Below are 24,249 nucleotides of genomic sequence, written 5' to 3'. Positions count from 1 at the left end.
ATTTTGTTACTCGTCAAAGTTTTGCTCCTAACTTATGTTGATTCCATCATCATGTTCATTTAAACTGAATGTGTCTATTTAATAACATATTAGTAACATAAAATGGCATCTATGATAAACGAATTATATTTACTTCTATGTATATAAATTATTATTTAATTTGATTAGCTGCAATCACCCTTGATACTTTCAAATTGTTCTGTTTTCCCGTTTGCAGCCATTGTGCCCTTGTAAAATATTTCAATAAATAAATTACCATTCGTTCGATTACCACAGCCAAACTGCATTTAATTAATTTCAGTAATCAATAATTAAATACAAAAACATGCAATTACTTCTAGATAAGTATACATGTATTAAAGAAAAAAATATGTTGTAATGAATTTATGCATTGAAAATGTGGAACATTAATTCTACATACGTTCCTTTATCGTCATTTTTTTATGGCTAGTCCATACATTTGATTTTGAACGAATGAACGTGAAATTATATTTTCTCGATATATTTCTATTCCTTTTAAATATTATTAAAATTATAATATTAAAAATGAATGATATAATAATTATATATAGAGTTTCAATAAACAAATATAAGTATCACTGATTCCTCTACACAACATAATACGAAAGATAACATAGAATATGTAATATAATAATATGAAATGTTTAAATATCATTTGATATTTGCGAATATGAAGATTTACAGAATTTACTTCAATAAACCAGAATTTGATAAAATTATGTTAAATATAAATACAGTCCATGAGATAATTAGAAAATCAAAAGAATACTACTTTCAAGTGAGGTAATCAGTATTTTAAAAATTCTCGAATCGTATAGGCTAAATATTTAACGAACGTTCTTTCATCTTTGGTTTTGTTCCTTTTGCAGAATTATTTGATGAATGTTTTGCAGAAACATTGTTATTTGATTAATACTGCAGAGAAGAGATACACCGATTATTTTAGATATTGTACGTAGATTAATGCTGCATAATGAACTTGCACGAGTTTTGCGAATACTACGAAAGACATATACATATAGCACAATGAACATTAATTACAGTAGCATAAATCGTTATCCATATCACAAGATATAATAACTGATATTTTCTATCTCCAACAGTGAAATAGAATTATTAATGGCTGCTAAATATAAATCATGATCGTCTGTTGACACTTGATATATAATTAATGTAGTTAGATCAATTAAAAAATATTCGTGGAAATAAAATTAAATCGAAATTACTCTCGATAATATTACTCCAGTCGTGGTCCCGAAATGTCAAGTTAATGTTTAACGCGATATATTCTTACAACGTTCGTAAATTTTCGTTAACCACATTTTATGGGTCGCAGGAATTATAATACCATAATGAAAATATTCGAATGTTACAATTTGCATGTATGAAATGCGTGGATTTCCAATTTAGTACGAATATTTGTATGATATACGAAACCAGTATAAAAGTAAAATATAATAAAAATATAACGAGATTTCTGTAATAAATGATCAAATATTTTCGTGTAAACTTCAAACTCAAACGTTATTTTACGAATAAATTGAATAAGAGACCATTGGTTTTGCTATAAAAATACTTTTGTTCACCATCGTATAATGAAACGTTCGTATTTAAATTACGAAATGATTTAAAAAACGAGAAAATATGAAACTTCGAGTACAAAATTCACGTAGAGGAGTGAATTTGTATTTTTTACTTCAAACCTCTACGTATTCAGTTTCATATATAAAAATTGTCACGATATATTTGCGTAACATATTTTTTGGTTTTAATTTGTTGCTAGACAATTTCAGAATTAACAACATCGAGGTTTACAAACAAAGGAATAAAATTGATGGGAAGCGTATGTTTGTTCGATTCATCTTATTTATTTTATCTGATCCAACTTATCGATGAAGTCAATATTAACCTGGTGCACACAATCGTGATATATTACAATGACTTCTGATGGAATCTATTACGTTATGAATCTATGACGTACAACGTATATACGTGTTCACGATCGCATTTCAATGTTTGTTTCTCTGGAAAATAATGATTCGATGAAATATGAAGTATCCGCGATTTGCCTACACGCATTTGCAAAATTTGCGAAAGTTTAAGTCGTATTGGTAGATCAGTTGGTAAGCATCGACGTCAACAAGATTTGTTACTCACAGGATTGTATACTTCCTAATGATTCTTAAATAAAATCATACACGTCAAAGACATATCAAAATTTGTTGAGAAATTTATCATAATATATTTAATATTTTTCAAACCTTAACAGTCACGTGCATTGATATCAATTTCTATTATGTTTATGAATTTCATACTCTTCGTGGCAATATCTTTATTTTTATGTGTTATACCGTAATGCATATCGTTATATATCTCGTGCAGCTTCTTATCTTGATCTCTGTGCTAAATTCAAATATTGATTAGAGTCTAGACTTCTAATAATACGATAGTTTCATGATAGGATGATAAGGAAACTAGATAAAATGTTACATACATTTCTATTTCTGTATTTCCTTCTTTAACGTATGTTCGCAATTTCTGTTGAATTGAAGCTGATGTTTCTTAGAAATTCAGACTAATTTCAAAACTAGTCATTTTTATAGATTCGTCACCTATTTAAATAAAACTAACTTTAAATGCATATGCGATATGAATAATTTATAAGCTTTTATCATTTCAAAACACAAATAAATTATAACACACGTATAAAAAATCTGTAAAGTATTTTCAACTTTTTCAACTATTCCCCTTGTTATTCTTTCTCCAACTGCGATTAGAAAACAAGGATATTAACTTGTGGACAAAAATCGTTATATCCTCTTTGTACAGCAATAAAACACAGAAATACAAATATACCAAGATATATCGAAATTCAGTTGAACTTTTAACAGCCTTCACTCGCTTCCAATACTCATGGATTACGAAAGAAAATAACATAGAAAATAAGATAGTTCATTATCTTTACCTCTTACAATCAGCAATTTCAATATCAGTCGTAACAAGACTGCGAATATTTATGCAAATTCATATTTTTCCGAATACAATTGAAAAACTGAAGCTTGGATAAGAGGTTATTTCATACGTTAAATACTACAAAAACTACTACACTTCAGATATTTTATATATTTTTACATATTCCGTGGATTTTGTATTTCTGCATTTCCAAATTATTGGGATATGTATAATTTTGTATGCTAGATTAGATTACCCGCGTAGTAGTGACACACGTATGTGAGTACGAGTGTATGAAAGTATGTGTGTGCACAGCGTGTCGAAAAACAGATGAATGCAATTGTTTCGTTAGTAGTGTGGTATAGAAGATGGTGAGACAAACAGAGTGCTGAAACGCGTCCAAATATATATCGACGAAGATCCTGTAAATCATCCATTAAATAAGCTAAAACTATTTTAATATAAATTCTAAGTGTAATATAAGTATTCCTTTACTTTTATTTCAGCGATTAAGATCCACAATTCTCAACACTAATTTCCTACAGACGCAAAAAAATCCGCGGTCTTAGTCATAAAACTACATTTTATAAGATTACAATGTTTCCTCGTATCACTCGTCGTTTGGAGAACAAGTACATGAACCTATAAAGGCTCTTGGAAAATAAGAATTCTGCTGAATTTTTCACGGGCAGCGTACACAGAGAAACTACTGTACGTAGAATTCCCCAGCTACGCCAACAGGAAACCGTATAAAACAGTACAAAACTCGTGGTCCCAGGAAGCTCATAAATTCAGCCTAGACCAGAATCCAAAAACGAATAGCTCAAAAAGAATCGAACCGCGTATCGTGGCAAAATAAAACGCCGTAGCTTCTCCTATCCTTCTATGCTGGATTCCACGGTTGCTACGCGATATCTCCGAAAACTGGTCTACACAAACGACTGTGTGTACCGTGAAAAGGTGCATAAATCCAGCTGGATGGATGTGTCGCGCATAAAACTCTAAACTCGATTGCCAGTGTCGGTGCGTGAATCAATAAAACGTTGCTTTATTCGAAAACGATAAGCTTTCACGGCGACAGGTAATCTGTCCAAGTGTCAGCCCGTGTTATTTCCATTTGAAAACATACCCAATTCCACTATTTATATATATATATTTCTTGCTTTCTTGCTTTCGCTCCTTTTCCTTTTGTTACAACCCCTTTTAGTTTCTTCACTGACACGAAGCAAGCAGACTTCAAGCATTGATTTTCCACGGCCCCGGAGGAACCGATTTCCCAGTAGTGTGCACGTCGTGTCACGAAGTTATACATGGTCCTGAGAAGAAGAGAAGTCGTGCGGCAGAAACGTGTGCGATGCGGTTTACCCTCGCGCTGGTTATTACTTCCTTCCGCTTGTTGCACCGAATCGATTCTGACTTCGACCGCCGAACATCTCCCAGGGATTATCGTTGACTCTTCAACGACCACGGATCTCCGCTAATTTATCAGCGAAAACAACGTGGCTGTATAAACTACAGGGTTCGATTGTTTGTGTTTCACCAATCATGGACTACAATGATACAATGTTGTTCGTAGCTATGTTTTCAGTCATCTCGGGTTAAGGCTTGATCCCTTAACCGATCCATTAACCCATCAGAAACAACATTTAATCTGTAACTTTCTCAGTTACAGTACATTATCGAATTTTGCGTTTTAGCATCACGGTTATAGAATCGCAAGTTATAGGATCGCAAGAATTTGCTGAATCTTTTAGCTAAAGCTTTTCTAGTTGCCATTTCTTCTTCCACTCGTTCCTTGCAATTTAACGAGGTATGAAGAAATTACGAAGATGTACAACATTACGATATTAATTTTTTTTAAATCATCGAATATTTTCGTTATAGCGTAGAATATTTCTGATTTATGCAATGGACTTTTGTGTAGTATCCGCTACTTTAATACATTTTTTATGACATTCAATTCTTTTATAATAATAAGTCGCTCTATATGCGTGCTGGTGACGACGTATTTTTAAGAGTCGTCGGTGTCAGTTACACTGGCGTTATTTAGCCTTGTGTATGGCCAGTGAAAATGTAGGAGAAAATAAGCAGATATTCAACGATAGCATATATCTCGAAGTCACGTAACCATCGGGTATCGAGAGTGAATGTTTAGAATGAGAGGGTTTAGAAAGGCTCTCCTTTAACGACCTCTCAGTAGCTACAAAATACTTTCGCAAGTATCCTTATTTTCCAATTAAGCATTTTGTTTTATTTACGTTCTACGTTTCACTTTCATAATATCAAATTCTTGTAATCATATTGTATTGGGTTGGCAACTAAGTGATTGCGGATTTTGTCAATAACACCTAATGACAAAATCCGCAATCACTTAGTTGCCAACTCAATAGTATCGTGGACAAATTGCCTGAAAAATGTCGTGTAAACTATAAACAACGTTGCGCGAGAAAGCCTAAGTGCTGACAGACCGAAAGGGTCGGGAAACTTCAATGGGCCAAGCGGCCAATCAATGCGTCGTTGGTCCTTCAGTCGAATAGTTACGTGAAAGAAGGCCTACATGACCATGATCGCGGACGGTTACGGAACGCGTACGTGATGGGGGTATGAGAAAAGACAAAGGGATGCTCAAGGGAAAAAGACGAATTAATAGTCAATCGTTAACTAAGAGTCAAGTTGTGAGGAGTCGAGAGTTGAGTTGCCGAGTTGTTATGAGTTGTAAGCTATTAGTTGTGAGTTGTGAATTACCCATTTAGTCGTCTTAGTTATAGCACATTACTGTATTTAGTTCACGTTAAATAATCATCGTTTCCTGTTTAATCCATCCTAAATAGATCCATCTATCAATAAACTTGTCATTTAGGATAGAAATCATCGGAAAGCCTAATTTCTAATATTTCTGAATAAATAAAATCCTGTAATTCGAAAGCATTACTGAATGATTCGAAATTTAATACACTCGTACTTAGACCTAATTAATTGCTACCTACGCAAATACTGTAATAAATGCAACGGTATACAAATACCTTTTGTATATTTTGTGTATCCGATCCATCAAACAAACTCTGATCTCGTTTCTTTCTCTTCAAAATTTCCATACTCTCGCTAAATCTCCAAGTAAGTATACGAGGAACGCCTTATCGGGTCCTTATCAAGGCGGAAATATTTACATTACCCGCGCTGATTTATCGCCCCTGTCCTTCCCAAGACAGTAAACTAGAACATTCTCCAATATAAGAATTCTGGTACAAATATAGGACCCCAAAGAAAAGGACAGGACAGAAAAAGTAGAACGTCAAGCTAATATCGAAACTCTGCATGATTATTGTATCGTTCCTTGATAAAAGTTTGTACAAAAGAACTTGTAATTTATATTTCCACGATCCTTCGGAGCATCTCGATGACGATGACAAGCGATCGTTAAAGGTACGCGTGTAAAATGTTGGATCGGGAGCCGAACTGTGCATGTGCGTGCGTGCAATGTAAAGACGCTTCACAGTGGAATCTGAATCTGAATGCGAGTGCGGTTATTAGGTTATCTATTCGGAGCGTACAATAGCTTTTTTTTTTATTATTTAATTTGTACTTTACAATTTGTCCAGCTGGACATTCGGTAAATTTTTCTTAATTTTGCTAAATAACATGTGGATGGCTATCCCCAGCAGGATACCATCTTCGAGTTTGACTATTTTATTTCTTTAATAATTTCTTTTTAGTCTTCTTTTCTTGTATTTTTCTGCGTACCTGTCGATTTCTTCTTTGACCGTTGGTATTTTTATGCGTATATCCTCGTTTCTGACATACCATAGGACGTTGACTATTGTTCTCAGTATCTTCGATTGTAGCGACTCTAGGCGTGCGATAGTGCGCGCGCGACGAGAAAAACGCGAGAACAGCGAAAAACGAAGAGTAGTTGGTCGATTAGTTATAGAACACGTTGGTTTAACATTTTGTCAAATGTGTTTGCATTCCTGTTTTTTCGGCGATTTACCTTGCAGTCTCTTTAAAATTTGAAAGATCTGAAAGATAGACGGAATTGCCTATCGCGTTCAGATTTAGTACAAGACCCAACCTCTTTTAGTTTTTCCATAAGCTTCATTTTTTTCAACACTTTCTAACTATCTAATAAGTTGTCACTCATGAGATAATGAGAGTCACTTTCCCTCGAGTAATTACTTCTTCTTCGTTTAAACGAATGCACTAATATTATAAGTAAGCGATGGATTTACACTTTTGCGTTTACCCACAGTCGAACAGTTGCTGACAAAAGTCTACCAAAAGAATGGAAAATGGACCAAGTGTTTTATAATTTTGTCCAATCAAAGTCAGTTTATATTTGAATTTCTTCGCCTAGATTCTGTTATATGTCCTTAATTACTTGTTCTAATAACTTGGTATTTATGTGTTTGCTCTGAAGAAGCTATGCGATATATAGGGCGTATAAAGTGTGCATTTTTTTTTTTTAACATATGAAATATATAAATGTAATTTTGTTCGGCATTATAGCCGTGTAACGAGTAACGAACAAACAAGATTAGTACTAGTTATAGAAAATAAAAAAGTGACAATATTCTTTTATTACCGCGTCTTTTATTGCCATCAAATCACGTATATCTTACATTTATTTATTTTACATTTTACTTACAAGTAAATATTTTTGGATTTCTTCGAATAATTTGAATTTAATAGGCTTCATGGTCGAGTAGCCTTAAAAAGTAGGAATATTATTCCTGAAAGAGAGAAATGGTCGCGGAGTGAAGAAAGTAAGGACGCGTTCCGGTAAAAGGACTGCGAGGAATAAGAACTTTACTTCAAGACTTTGAAAAAGGACACGTGCCTGAATGATTCGGTCGAGCAATACTTCGTATCGATCCATATAAAAATATAAAAATTCCTAACATGAATCTTTCAACAGTGTCGCAAAGCTTCCTTGTTCCTGGTTGAAGGATCAAACATTTGTATGATATAATGTAATCAAGTTGCGTAAGTGCAACAGTATCGAAAGACATAAATGAGGTAACTTATATGTTGTTTTACCAGGGCACAAAGCAAAGTATTAAAACAATAGATACTTTCCAGAAGTCCACTATACAAATGCAGATACAAATTGACCTTTCGCGATTTAAAAAGAAATAATTCACGTTGCTATAGATACCTGAGTTTCTTTAAATTTCATAAAATTGTGGGGTTTTAAAGAAAGTAACGATAAAGAAAATATCAAACACATTTTTAGAATTTTCTTTCATAAGTACGATATTAAAAAACACGCGGTAATATAAATAAAATGGAAACAGATTAGAAGTGAAATGTTGCTGTGTTTGCTACAATGTTAGCTATTTACTGTCGTAATAGCGTATTTGGTACAGAGTATTGAAACTTATAAAGTGTTTCGTGAAATTATTTGGGCTTCGTAGGGATTTAATTTGAATGTATTATATTATGTGTGTTGTAAAAAATATTTTGTATGGCGTACGACTGCATGCTAATGTTTGAAACAAATCCGAAAACATAAAAGTTACAAAATAATAAAACACGAAGCTCATAAAACTATTTAGACAATCAATTATTCATTACTAATAATAAGTCTTAATATTTAATCAGAATATTCACAGCTACTCGTACTGTATACTATTATAATTTCTTGTTATTATTCTACATATCATTCTACGCGTGAAAGTAGGTAAAAAATGTAAAATGAAATATTATATAAATATAAATTTTCGAAAATTTATTACGCGCTTGTAGGAAGCCATGTTCAAATTCTATCTTCTTGAAAACAAAGCACAAAACGAGCAACTGTATTTTACATTTTTCACTTACTTTCACGCTGGTTCTTCATTCACAGCTAATCCATAATTAATCAAGTTTAAGCAAACGTGACAAACTCGCAAATGAACCCTCACATGAACAATTTTTATGTATATTTTCGACTTGCCTTTTTCACGTAGATCCACCCTATTGCTTTTGGGCATCACCCTATTGTTTTCACATTTAAATTATAAACTGCTTATAAATAAACAGTTCACGTTAAGGCATATGTGAAATTTTCGGTTTCTCAATTTTTTCAAAAAATGGACCCACTGCCTTCAGAGTAATTGGTTCATGCATGTATTATTTATCTATATATATATATATATATATATATAGATATAGATATTAAAAAGAGAGAAAGCAATACGGAAATAAGCTGAGGACGATAAACTGATCTATGAGGATAACAAGGTATTTAGATTTCACTAATTTCAAGATTGAATTAGTTTATGGCTTTGAAACAACTAACTGTTGACTTCATAAAGGGCAATTAAGCGACGATTATTTTGATTTCATTCGTCAAAGGAGATAATTAAGACGGTGACTTGCCCGTGATGGAAGATCGAAATTTAATATTCGTTATTGAATGTTTAGTTGACGGTTCATAAATCTCCGAGATATTAAATTTCCGTCGAGCTTGCAAGGACTAAATTAACTTTCGACAACTTTAACAGGTATTCGACGGATGCAATTACCGACAAACTAATCCTGCAGGATCGTCGTGTTAATTACGAATATAATTTACATTTAAGAAATATAAAGTTAGTCTGAATAAATTTAAAAATTACGAAACAGATTACATCTATAGGAAGTTACCAACGTAGTTTATGAAGTAGAAAATTGAGTTCGAAAGCGTCGACAATAACTTACATACGAACGATCCCCAAGAACTCTGAAGACACTCCTGTATACTCATAAATTCGAAAATAAAGTGTAGAAATATTTCATTGAAATTATTATTACTCTATCGTTATTAGTACACTGTATCTAGATAAACAAACAAATTCTAATTTCTCCAAATGATATCGTCTGTTTATTAGAAGAGCGATGCAACAGAGAGAAGTAAAATTCAGGAAACCAATTTGAAGCAGGTAGTTTAAGATATGGAAAATTATCAATGAGAAAATAAAAATATTTCATTGAAATTAGAATTATAATATTATGCTATCTGTGCGACTAAGAACAGTGTTAGTTTTCTTAACCACTTTTCTTACCATCTTACTTTTCTTACCATCAGTTTGAAATAGATCTTTTAAAAAATCGATTGAAAATAAGGAGTTTGAAGTAGGAAAATATTCATAATTCAACAATTTAACGATAAAGACTTTGTTGATTTTTAAGGATTACATTTTAAGAATTTCGAATCAAATATCATTTACGTGTAATAATTTCAAATTTCAATCGATTTTCATAATCTTCGTGTATAATATTACCTTACAATTTAAAAGAGGGCTAATGTTGTTGGAATTGTAATATTCTTCTTATTAAATAATATAATTTTATCAGATAAAGTAATGACAGGTAAATTTACGATTTTTATTACGACATTACGAGAATAATGCACTGAAAATGTAATATATTCACAAATAAAAGTAGAAGTATAATGTATTTCTTTTTACTTGCTCCCTTTCCACCATTTCGCAAATGATATGAAATTATAATTTATTATCATCGATATTTACGTACACGCTTTCCTCGTATATTATGCGACATATGGAGGATATTATCAACAGACATCTACTATTTTTTCTGAACATAATACGCACACGAAGTACACAACATATTATCAATTAATAATACTAAACGTTTCTTATGTAATACAGTATGATTTCTTTACTGGGTATTTCGTATTTATGACACAATCTTATATCTGATTATTTATATACCACATATCGATATCATATGTATTTAAATGTATTCAGAGTTCCTAATAAATCTTAATAAACGAATCATGCAATTTAAATAAATGGTCCTTTGCAATTCAACAGACAGTGATACAATTCATAGGAGGTTTTACGATGATATTTAGAAAGATAAATTTTCCTTCATAGAAATCACTTTATTCACAATTAACATTCTACCTGTTCCGGACAAACAAATTTCATCCTATTACATCCCATTGAAGCGATTGTTAACAGAAATGAAAAACGACGTACACTCGGAACAAGCGACTTTTTACATCCAACAATTGCATTTCATTTTTTCCAATGTTCCTCCGTCAAATGAGCTTTTTGTACACGACCATTCGACTAATTAAAAGGCGCATTAAATGCAAATGCAGGTTACGTTCCCGTTCTACAGCAAGAAAGACTCGAATTTAAAGAGCAATCTTTTCCGCGTCAACTTTGCAACAATGCAGTAACAACGGTTCGTTTTGACGAAATAAATTGCACTCGAGCAAAAGCCGGCACAAATGAAATACTAATAACTAGTCCGCGAATATTTATGACCGTTAAATGTGCAAGAAACATATTATAATTATTTTCTAAAAAATAATCGTGAATCTGTACAGATAGAGTAGTAGAGAGTAAAAGTTTCTCAAATTTGTCAACAGACGATATAAAATGCTAATTCCACGAAAATACATGAATTGCACATTTTTTCCAAATTTCGCTACGAACATTTCGAACAACTCATGAAACAAAACTCAATGAAACAAGAACAATTCTGAAAATTCTTGACGATTGCCAAGAATCACAAATCCCACATATTTATTGGGCCCGAAAGTCATTCAAATCATCGAGCACCATCCGCCGACCTTTCGAACGAAAGAAAGAGGGTAGCAATAAAGTGGCGATGAGAAGTCAAATATTTCCTGCGAACACGAACTTTCCATGTTATTTCTGGAATATTGTGCGCTCTGAAAAGATGAAAAGGGAAACGATTCGAGGCAATATGACGAGACTGACCATCGCGGATATTATTTTCTTCCGCTTGTTGCATCGAATCGATCTCAAGCTCGTTCATAATATCGTCGATCCTTCAAGGTTCCCGCCGCTTTTTGAAGACGTGACCTGGACATAATTCAACCACTAAAGACGACTCCTTTTCTTCTTCACGAGTGGGACATCGTGCTGTCTTGTACAAGGCGAGCTGTTATTTCGCAGAAGTCTACAGGCAGTAAGAAAGAAGGATATTTTATGGGTCAAGTATCGAAACAAAATGCACTTCGTATGGAAGAATATTAAACGATAAGAGCAGAATATTTCTTATGATCTTTTTTTCCTTCCCCTTTTTCCCCCTCTTCATATTTTTAGAAGCAAAACTGGCGACATAGATCCTAAAGGAAGCTTATATATCAGCTACCAGGTATAATAACGAGTACTGTCTTTTGAATATTTTATATATTTTTGCATATTACATATATACACTTTGCGCGCATTTTTGAATTCTTAAATCTCCATAAATACGTAAATATGCGCTATTAGTAGACTGCAGATTTTTGTGCAATTTCATACATCGACTAACTATACACATAATTAATACACCTACGTAAAAATGTTGAACGTTATAACAAGTATTGGGTTTGGCAACTAAGTGATTGCAGATTTTGTCATTACCACCTAATGACAAAACCGGCAATCACTTAGTTGCCAACCCAATACTTCGCTTCGAACATTTCTTTGTTTCTGTATATTGCGCGTGCTTTTACATTTCTGCACTTTTAAATTTTCCATAGATATATAAAAATTTGCAGTTTATTCGCGAAATTATATGGGATTGCGGACATAAGGTGTTTCAAATTCCTCTGCAACACGATGGTAGCGTATTTTGTGACTAAAACGAGCAAAATATAGGATCATAAACTCCTTACTAATTACTATTAACTAGTACTAATGACAATGGATTCGTAATCGCTTTTAAAATATCATCACACTAGTGAATAACGATGGATTGAAATTTTCTGATCCGATATTTCGATATTCGCGATTCGATATTTTATCACTGTATTTTCGCGCGACTGAAACAAGATTTCATCGGAAAGCGATATTTACTAAGCAATTATGTTTTTGCAGAAATTAACTTCGCGAGCGATAACAAACATGAGTTTGTTGTTCTTAAACAGGATGAGATGATTTTCATGGAAAAAAGAAATGTTTATTATTGGGAACATGTGTATCTGAAGTTTTATTTCGACACTAGACATATGCGATTACGTGAACATCGTATTTCTGAAAATTATGTTGTTTGGATATATTTTAATCGTTGTTCCTTGCTATTATTTAATTATATTATCGAGGAAATTTAAAACGAAGTAATTAAATGCAGAAACGCAGCTGTTTTTAATAATTACGTTGTAACTAATTAAATGATCGTAACTGAACGAGATTACGTGCAAAAATTCAAATGGGAAGTAATGTAATTTTCCTGGTCCTCTAAGGCCAAAAAATCTGAAAATTATATTATTCTTAATGTTTCTTCTATTGTTAATTATTAGATCATTACGTGGAAATGTATTCACAGCTTTTAGACATATAAACAATTAAATATGTACATATTTGTGTACAATGAGAAAGGAAACAAAAAACGAAAATAATTACAAATGTGTTTCATTAATACATTTCCGCGATTATTACATTTTCACAAATTATTCGTAAATTCTTTTCGCCTACCACATATAGATACATTCAATCGTATGTATAATAAGCATTAATCGAATATTAATCATTACGAAACGTTCATCACAGATTTGCCTTTAAATGTCTATAATAATATTTGCTAACAAATAGACTTCACAAAAAATTTATTAAAAATTTTATTAAATTCAATTAAATCAAACTAATTTAATAATATTAATAAATTAATATATAATATAATATATTAATAAATCAATTAATTTAAACTTATTTAACTAAATGAAATTCTGGAAACTTTCTCAAATTTCTTGAATCTTAACTTACGTCTTATAAATTACAAACTATATAAATAGCTCGGCTCATATTGGAACGTAACCTGGTTTTATAAATGACGCGACAATTAACCCAAATTACTAAAGCAATAATTAATCTAAAATCTTGTAAAAAGAGTTATGGAAACTATAAGAAGAATATAACAAGTTAGGAATTACGTGAATGCAAACGCACAGAAATTGTACGCAGTTAAAAGCCATAACATGGGAAAACAGCAAAACAATTTTGGTAAAACAAAATTGCTCTGCTTTGTATTGTATCCTAGAACCACGCTCTTCCTCAGCAAAAATATGACCTATCATATTGCGGTGTTGTGGCCTTCATATCGTAAAAGTACGTGCCAACTGAGACCCCAAACGTATGCACGTATTAAATGTGTTAATAAACAAGAAGCTACAATTACAGTTTAGCACAGAATTCGCCGCAAAACCAAGCACGATTTTAATATAGGTCACCACTGACACCGTTCTACTGTCTGACACAGTCTCTCACTACACACGTGATTTTAGATTTAAAACACTCGGAACTGGGACTCCCAAAATCAATAGAATCCGATACCACGACAAAGTGAAATAAAATCTCGTGTACATCGTACGTGTAATTTCGAGAATACCGGTCTACTGTCAATCCGAAAGAATCCCTGTGAAATTAAAAGGCTCGGAGCAAAAACGAGCATCGTTCGTGTTCATTGTTCTTCCCAAGAAAGCAAAAAGAATATCTTGAAATAATTACGTATTAGGTACTTTATTTAAACCAGCAAACGATCTTTCTTGAAACTTTTATTATTTGACTATCGAATGAAGTAATTTATTTCATTTACTGTCATGTATTCGCATTATACAGGGTGGTTGGTAACTGGTGGTACAAGCGGAAAGGGGGTGATTCTACGCGAAAAAGAAGTCGGAAATATAGAATAAAATTTTATTTTTAATTTTTTTTTTTTTTTTAATTTTTCCATCGAGACAACGATCTACAGTGAGATCCGTTATAATGTACCGCACGCGTACCGAGAGAAAATTCAAAGTCGATTTTCTCGAAAACAAAGCCTCGAACGAAAAATTTTTATTCTATATTTTCGACTTCTTTTTTCGCGTAGGATCACCCCCTTTCCGCTTGTACCACCAGTTACCAACCACTCTATATAATTAAAGAAATTATGTAAATTTGGTAGACGCTTTCTAAAATAATCAATATTCCTACGTTACGTCACGTTAGAAGTATAGATTTCCTGACAAAGATGAAATAATTGATTATTTCAAATGAAACTCAGAATTTTTAACATTTGTCTTAATTATCCAAGATAATTATTGGAATAGATTTCAGTAGAATATTTTATCCGTATGATAATTATTGAGGAATAGTAATTATACAGATAAAAAATTATTTTCCTTATTTGCTCCAACAATGTTCGAATAATAATAAGAATAACTATGGTCGCTAATGACCATAACTTTTCACTTAATTTTGTGCGAGTTTGCATGAGTACATTGAGTCACATGCTCACGATCAGTACAACCTCAACTACGAATGTACCAAATGATTAATTCATCGAAGAGCGATGAAGTTTTCTGATCTAACATTTGAAAACGAATTAATTTCAGAAGTCAGTGTTACCACAGCTGAACGATGAATCTTGAAAGTATACTTCACATTCAATACTTCGTTGCTTCTCCAAATAGGATACAGTAGTTCACGAAAGTATTGTATTTCTACATTTATCATAGAGATCATTTATGTCCATATCGCATGTATTATATGAACCATTTTGAAATTTCATTAGCGCTGTAACGAGACGTGGCTATCATGATTGCATTAATAACAGATGCAATTTGAAACCAATCTGGAAATATATATAGAAATTACACGATATGCATTGCAAACATATATTTAGTAAAAAGTAAGAAAGTACATAATAAATGGTAAATACGGTCCCAATGAATATTGAGCCTTATTAATTAGTATACATATATATACATACATACATACGTTATAACGTATGCTAAATATATGTATACTTGTATTAATTATCTTGCAACTTCCATATATATTTCCAGATTTGTTTCAAATTTGACCAATATAAATCATGATAGCGCTGTTTTATCACAACACCAATGGGAAATGTTTAAAACACATAATATATTGATAAAAGAAGTTAACGCATGTTCGAATATTTTCGTCACCTTACAAGAATCAATTATTCGAAGAAAGTTTTATCAAGGTCAGTTCACACACGAGTAATTTCTTATATGAACAAATTCTTCTTCGGATAAATTGAAGGGTTGGATACGAGAATCAAGTAGCTCCAATAATTTCCTTTCGCGCTATAGTGAGCAAGCAGTCACATGGGTATAGTATTCGTCGTAATTTTAGTGCGAGAACTGTACAAAGAAGCGCTTGGAAAATCTCTTAATAGGAATATTATTGTTGTAAATAAAGAGCAGCTATCCATTTCAAAATATACGGAACTGCGAAATTGCGGGACGTAATGACACTTGGCGAACGCTATGTACATCCTAGTGACAAGTAGCATTACAACAACGTAGCCAGACATTCAACTGAGAATGGAGTCACGAGTGGATAATAACGGTAGTAACAATAGTGGACAGACAAACATTCGTACCTACCTAAAATTTCTGTAACCTACGATTGAAGTAATGTGATATTTGTAACGTCATATTCCTTGTGTAATATACTCGTTTAAAATATTAATAAATATAGAATACATTGAAACACGGAATGCAAATAATTACAGAAAATCTGGTATTAATCAAATTTGCAAGAACCAGCTGGCTCTACCCGAAGTCTACTGCTCTATGAGCAGGAGAAATTGAAAATTTTCCTACAAAACAGAATACACTTGTATAACGGATAAGCTACGATTAATATATTGACAGGAGAAGATATTTTGTAATATCATTTTGTAACTTCTTAAACAACTTTCTCTAAAATACGTGTTCCTGTAAAATTAGTAAAAGCGGGGATAAATTGTTTTTACATCCAACCCTTCGATTCGATTGGATATGTCCATGATTGGATTGTTCGTTAGAATTGGCAAATAGAATGGCCAATAGAATTTTATTCCTTATTTTTATCCCTGCTCTGTTATCCGAATAAAAATATCGCTCAGCTGTGTCCTAAACGCGTTACTTACGAGTCCGCACGCGAGCGGCAAGGAGAACGAACGTTTAGCCGGAAATTATAGCGGAGTTTCCCTAACGAATCATCCTCTTAAGTTGAAGGTAGTAGCGCGCCGGAGTCGCTTTCACGCCCCCATGAGAATCGCTGTTTTAACGTCGGTCTACCGAGAGAGCCGGTTTAAACATACGGTTATACGTCCATGGATTATTTTATCCGGCGTTGAGGGGTCCATTTAAGCCTGTGCAGACGGATATAAAACCCGCGATTCACTTTTTAAGCCTGCTGATCCCACTTTGCTCGGAAACAAGAGAGGGCTTCGCTGAGCCTGCGGTCCGTTGTTACTTCCTGAATTTACGATCCTATTACTGTACTATATCCTAATTCACAGGTTCATAATAAAAACAACCTGCGTCAATATTTTGTACTTTCAACATAAAAGTCGCGTGCCTGTTAGTCAAAACCTTACCACATACTGAAATCTATATTATAAATAATGATCTACGATGAATTCACGAACAAATTTGAACGTTGATCATAGAAAGCCTTTACGAATATGCTATGTGATATTGCGCTAACTGTTAACTAGTTTGAAATTTTATTAGCTTTGTTTGGTGACAAAGCAATCGAGGACTTAGAAATAAAACTGAAAATACCAGGTATTCGCGGATTTACTAACCGACCGGTCTTACTCGTAAACGATAAGTATGTACAGTGATGCGAAGAAGTTTACGTAGTTTCATTTTATCTTACAACAAATAAAGAAATGAGAAACATTTAGATATGTAGAATGATTTTTCATGTATCTATATCTCGGTGTTAGTCGTACTCGCTCGATATAGCGATCAGCTATGATCGTTTCTAAAAGCGTTACACTGCAATATCGATAATTTAATGATAAGTTTAGAATTATGGAAAAATATTGAGATAATGGAAGTGACAATCCCTAAATACGTGTATACGTATCAACCGTGATAAGAACTGAGTTTATTTCAAGGGCGTGGCTCCTTTGTGAACTGGGATTTAATGTCTTTCTTGGGATATCGCGCGATTCTTTATGGGCAATGAAAATTTCATATATCAAGAGATATAGTACACATACGTATGAATATTCGGAGCTTGAAATATCTTGCTGATATTTTGAAATAAAAAAATGTTGTTAGATTCAAACAGATCTACAAAACGGGTAGATTTCTTAGATAATACACATTATTTTACAGTTTTTGTAATTTACAAGCATGTACCAATTTTATATCTTTTACCATATTTTATATTTGAAGAGAATTGTCTAAATGTTATTAAACAACATTCTAATATACCTACTACATAGTATCTATTTAAAATTTCACGTTTAATTTGATAATAAAAATTGAAATATTTTCTATATGTATTAACTTCAGAAGGTAAAACTTGAATTATTACTGTCAATAATTAAAGACGAAAATTAATAGCAATACTCGCAATTATGCATAAGTTGCTTGAACGTAATGTAAACGTTAATTGATTACCATTAAACATTATTGCTTCGATTAATTGTTAATCGTGAAAAACGAATTAATTCGTCACTCGCGTTACCAATCTCTTGGACATAATAATTTTTTGATTTAGAAATTTTCTACCTTTTTATATTTCGTTTCATTCCCGTTAACAACAAATTATATCATATTTACGTTTGCAAGAATTGAAATCAATTTAACTAACATTGGTTGAATTCCACTGACTTCTAATTCGGTGATTATACGAATTTGGTAATGCATTAAATTATTACAAATTAAAATATACAAGCATTTCTTCGTGTTTCATACCTAATTTTATCGACCATTTCTAACGTACCTATTGAACATTTACATTTTCATCTGTCACTGTAATATATCAAATTAAACTTGACTGGCAGACATTATCATTAGTAACGTTAAAATATGAATTGTAGTAACTTCATTATTTGAATACCCATTATCTAAACGTTCCATTATTGGAATATCCTACTACCTGAACGTTCTATTATATGAATGTCTGTACATGTATCTCTCCTTCACCATTTTATTAGCATACGTATTTTGATTATATTATCGTTATTATAATTATTATTACTGATATCGTATATCGATATTATTATTAATATTCTACTATATATGTCGAATTTTTGGAAATACCATAGAAATCGGTAGTGTGAAAATTTTAACACATTTTATATGTAAAATATATATAATGACATCAAAGAGGAGACGTATGATACTGTGAAAGCGAAGCAAGACATTTTAAGAACTAGGAAACGATAAAAATGTGATAGAGGTTGTATAAATATACGACATTGAAATATACAAGCATTTTCACCTTCAACCATTTATGGTACCAAGGGACGATCATTTAGATGGTTTAAAGTGTAAATAAACGTATTAGATTCAGTAGGATATTTTACCAGAGATATGCAAATGTTCTCATGAAATATTTCTAAAGATAAATCTATAAAATTAAGCGAGACAGATACATAAAAAGCTTTTCATCTTTCTTTATATGACATACACAAATATTATTTAGGACGTATAATTGAACTAGATTACTTGAAAAATAATTAATAGTTATAAGAAGTATCTGTAGGATTTTTGCAGAATAATAGTGAATTATTAATTGTAGTGACGAGCAAGTTTTTAAAATTAAATAACTTTTTAATAATTGAACCAAACGACTTTTCTCTTTTTTTTTGTTGGAAGTTACAAGGATTATTTATTAGATAACGTATAAAATAATTTTGAAAAAATTGTAATTGGTCGGAATGGCGAAGAAAAAAGTATACATACTGAAGGTTCCACCGAAATTGATTAACATTGCTACAAGCTGCAAATATAAAAAAATGATGAAAGTCACAATTTTCACGACTTTCGGTCTAAAATCTACAAATTCTTACATCTTTCGACGCTTCTGACTCTTGAATTTTAAATTATTTGAAAATTTCCGAACAAAAATTATTATTTCTATAGCACGATAATCAAAGTCGGACTGGAAAAGTTAGAAAAGCTTTCCTTCGTCGCCCTTTAAAAAAAAAAAATTTCTTTTGTGATAACTTTTACTTATTACTAATATTACTTTTACTAATATTAGAATAATCCCGTTGAATAGTCCAATAGGTAATATTTGACATATTGAACAATTTGTGGAAATCTAATGTTGCTGATATTATTGTTTCTGCGGTATAAAATAATTATCATAAAAAAATGAATGTTTTCTTAAAATTCCCTATATCGAACGATCATCCCTATTATTCATATTCTAAATCCAGACAGGTTTCTTTTTCGTTTATTATTTTCAGATTCAAATATTTCCAAAGTTGATGTTATTTATTAATATCGTTTATTCATGCACATTTTATTATCCAGTACACGTTTTAGGCAAACACGTGTTGAATGAGAAAGAAAGTCTCGTTGACTTCAATCATTAAAACATAGTAAATCCTATTTAGAAACGTTTTTAGCATTTCAATGTTTACATGCATTATTAACACAATTGTTTCATAATAAAGATGAACAGGGTGGTAAACAGTAAAACAAACGAATAAACGCTAGATGGAAGAAAAGCTTAGAAAACTTTCAAATTAGTTTCACGTTTTTACTATTGCTATCCTTTGTGCTCGTATCTTTTATGGCATTAGGCGATAAACATAAAAATTTTTCCTTTACTTTGTCATGCGCAGACCATAAATTTTAACATGCATTTTTTAATAAAATTATTAATACGTTAGTAACGTATACTTTTTTCAACACATCAAGTATCAAGTGAAGTGAATCGTTAGAATATAATTTATTCGAAATTTTTTTCAATTTCGAGGCAAATGTAATAATCTTTGACCAAGATCTTTGAACGGAGCTGTATATACATATGCAGATTAGATTCTATTGGAAACGAGTTTCAGGTGATTTGGAGCACAAAGGGAGAGTACGGCTGCTGAAATAATAACATTAAAGCAAATTGCTCAATGGCAGCTGAAAAAAATTGAGAGACACTGAAAAAAAATTATTCAATTTTGACCGAAAAGCTTCTCTATTTGTGTACTGTAATACTAATGTACATGTACGTGTCTTTATTGTAATGTATACGGTTGTCCGAAAAGTGTCTTTCTTTTACAGACACGTCTTTTATAACGGCACATCTTTATACAAACATGAAACCTGATCTGTCGAACGTTGTGATCTTTATTTTATTAGAACAAAATGGATCATACGTAATTCGATAAAATAATATAAAACGAAAAATGTGCATCCATCATTTCCTTATAAAACGAAAGAAACTTTTCGAACGATCTAATATCATCACACAATGATAATCAGCATAAACTGTGATGACTCAAATTGACACGAATGTGAGTACTCCAGGTGATGTTTTTTACATTATTTAACTTATGTCGCTAAATCCGTAGATGTAAAGAGAGAACTGTTTAATTTTTCGCATTCTTCTGTGGCGTCCAGTAATTTTCTGGCCGGTTTGTTCAGATCTGTACACATCTACGAAATATTTCACAATATATTTTTATGATATTCTTCTTTCAACAAATTATACAGAGTTATTCGATTATTTGAATATCCGTGTTTTGGTCCGGATAATCGAAGTTTTACTATACTTTTCATCAAAATATGTAAAAATACGTATTCTGACCTTTCTGAAACAAGTTTTATCAGACACATTCTTCGAAACGTACACACTTTTGACAGCCGAACGAGTTTATTACTCGATCGAATATTTAAAAAAATAAAGATTTCTGCTCAAAAGTCTTCAGATATCTCTTACGTATCGCTAATAAAACTTTAATATTTAACTTAATAATATTAGATTATGCTCTTTAAACAGTATGAATTGTTTGAATGAATTTTTAATATATCAGTAGCGTATTCTCAGTTTAACATACAAAATATCGATTCGAATGAATTATTAAATTAATTATTAGTATAATTCATCTGTGACGTGAATCAATCTCGTTTCGTAGCCGCAAGGCAAAATTTAATGAAATACATATGCATATTAACATAATTGGTTTATGTTAATAACAATTCATTTATGCAGAGATAAACAAACGTATTCGTATAATTGGAATCTAGAAATATATATTAGTTTATTTATCTATATTATATCTACATTATTATTATAATTGCCTATATTATTAAATATGTTCAGATACACATACATAATCGTATATTATAATAGATACTATAGCTGTACAGAAATTGAATATACTTAACAAAACAGAAAATCTTTTATTTCTACAATTTCAAACTGTGCGAATACCTTCGCCCCTAGCTGTACTAAATTTTGTACAATTTTTCAGCAAACACAGTTATCGCCCTAACACTTTTGAGCGGTGATTATATCAATTGCAGACGAACGATTAGAAAATGCAAAAATATCACGTTGAAAATACACTGCGTTCTATTTTGCGAGCTTGTCTCTTGAATTTGCACTGTAACGCTAATTCGTCGGGCAGCAACGTGTAATTACAGTAAACTGCATGCAGGCGACAGAGCGCGCGGTTAATTTGAAAAATTCGGATTTCCCGTAAAACGCTTCGAATGCACGACGTAAATCAAACGGACGCGACAGCGGAAGCAGAGAAAAGAGAAAGAAGAGAAAAGGTGGGAAAGGGACGAGAACGCACTCGTGAAAATCAGCATTAATAACCCGGAAATGCACGGGACGCAGGCTGCATTTCATAAATTCTTTCCCAAATATCATCTGTCACCATTTATTTACGCCTCGAGCGTATTTCAAGAGAACCTTAACGTGGACAAAACGCACGCGCGTGCGTCCGCTTTGTTCCTGTATTACGTCCTTTAAAGGGCAAATTATACCGCCAGCGCCGGCCACGTACAATTTGCAATTAGCATCGAGGACGGGGGAACGACAGCTGGAAAATCCTCGTTTTCGCGAAATTTCGCGCGAGTAGGAAAATCAACGACCGCCCACTCGTTCGCGATAAAAACCGAAACATGTAAATTGTTGTAATGAAAAGAACCGCCTGGTAGTTGGGAAATTGTATTGCTCGTGCGGTGCACGAGGTGTGGCTGGTCTTATTTCGTTAAATGATGCTTGCATATTTTGCGAGTAAAAGTAGCAAGAGAATTTTGAAAAGAGTATAATAAAAGTACTATATATAACAATGGAATACAATGGATTGATTTTTCGTTCGATAAAGCGTAAAAATAGATCGGCTACATTTACCGGTATATCACACAGCTTTATTTTAAGATATTACTTACACGTGGGCCTTCTTGCAAAATTTTCAACCGTATAATATTATTAAACAAATTTTGTACAAGTCTCGAGATACATTTTTATCGGCACACTATACATGTCCTTTATTATCTCATCAAATTTTCTAATTAAACTACCGAATACCTTTGCGTAATATTAACAAGTTTGGCAGCAAAACGATGAACATTTTTCAAACAGATTTTAAAACATTACAAGCTACTTCGTTAAGCCGACTATTTCCAAGTCAACTTGATCTAACATATCGTTCTCACCACTTGAACGTGCCATGGGAATAAAACAGACAAAGATAATCGTTTTTCACGATTTGTTGTCTAATAAATTATTCAACGACCTCGATACAGAATTATTCATTGCACGACTCCATCTGCTTTAATACGTTTATCTCGACAAAAATATCAACATTCATTATCCATCATTCTACGTTCAGGTTGGCAAGTATTGATAGGTCTTATTTCGTTTTGTCCTCGAGGATCTGCTCCGACACAGGACGATGTTTAGTAAACCGAATGATAATGATGAATTAAGGGAGGCACTCGTGGATCATTTGTCACGGGACGGAAAACAATAAAGCTCATGGCACAGCTGGAAATTTATCGTTCCCCTAATTGTTCTTCCACGCTACTTTCTGCGGATGCCCAACGTTTCGCCCCTGTGAAAATGAAAACGACAAAAGGGAGCACGAGAAGGACGCGAACCTAAGCGTCGCACCATGGTACAACCTTTCGTGGCCAAAATCCAATTTTTCAACATCGCATTGAAAAGGCGAATTGTTCTTCTATAAGCTGACGAACCTCAAAAGCTTCGAAATTCACGCGTACTTCTCTTTTCGGACGATTATGCGACCAAATGTGCGTAGTATTACGAAAACAAAGTCATAAAACTTTCATATTTTAATTATCATTGTACAACATCAGAATACAGGTTTTGTATCACATAGATTTAACGTTTGAATTTCAGTTTTATGAGTATAATTAAACGCAAAATGTTGTATAAACAGATCGCTTAAAGTTTCGTGAAAATGTTTGAATAGAAACAGTAAGAACATTCGTTCACTATGCCAGATACACGACAAGTGTTCTTTTCTTCGTTTAATTCAACATAATCGTTAACAGAAACCACCAGCTGTTAATGTTCCATTTCAATGAAAAAAAATTGGTTTCGTTTC

At 32.3% G+C, this 24,249-nt stretch overlaps 1 protein-coding gene across 2 annotated transcripts in view; it reads right to left on the bottom strand.

Annotated features, from left to right (window-relative positions):
• LOC117233767 overlaps positions 1-24,249 on the bottom strand; it is a 167,100-nt gene that overhangs the window by 117,789 nt on the left and 25,062 nt on the right. The window lies entirely within an intron of this gene.

The sequence above is a fragment of the Bombus vosnesenskii genome, unplaced genomic scaffold (assembly GCF_011952255.1).
Source record: "Bombus vosnesenskii isolate JDL3184/JDL3185 unplaced genomic scaffold, Bvos_JDL3184-5_v1.1 scf7180000013299, whole genome shotgun sequence".
In the NCBI taxonomy this organism is placed as follows: Eukaryota; Metazoa; Arthropoda; class Insecta; order Hymenoptera; family Apidae; genus Bombus; species Bombus vosnesenskii.
This window is presented reverse-complemented; position numbering and strand designations above follow the sequence as displayed.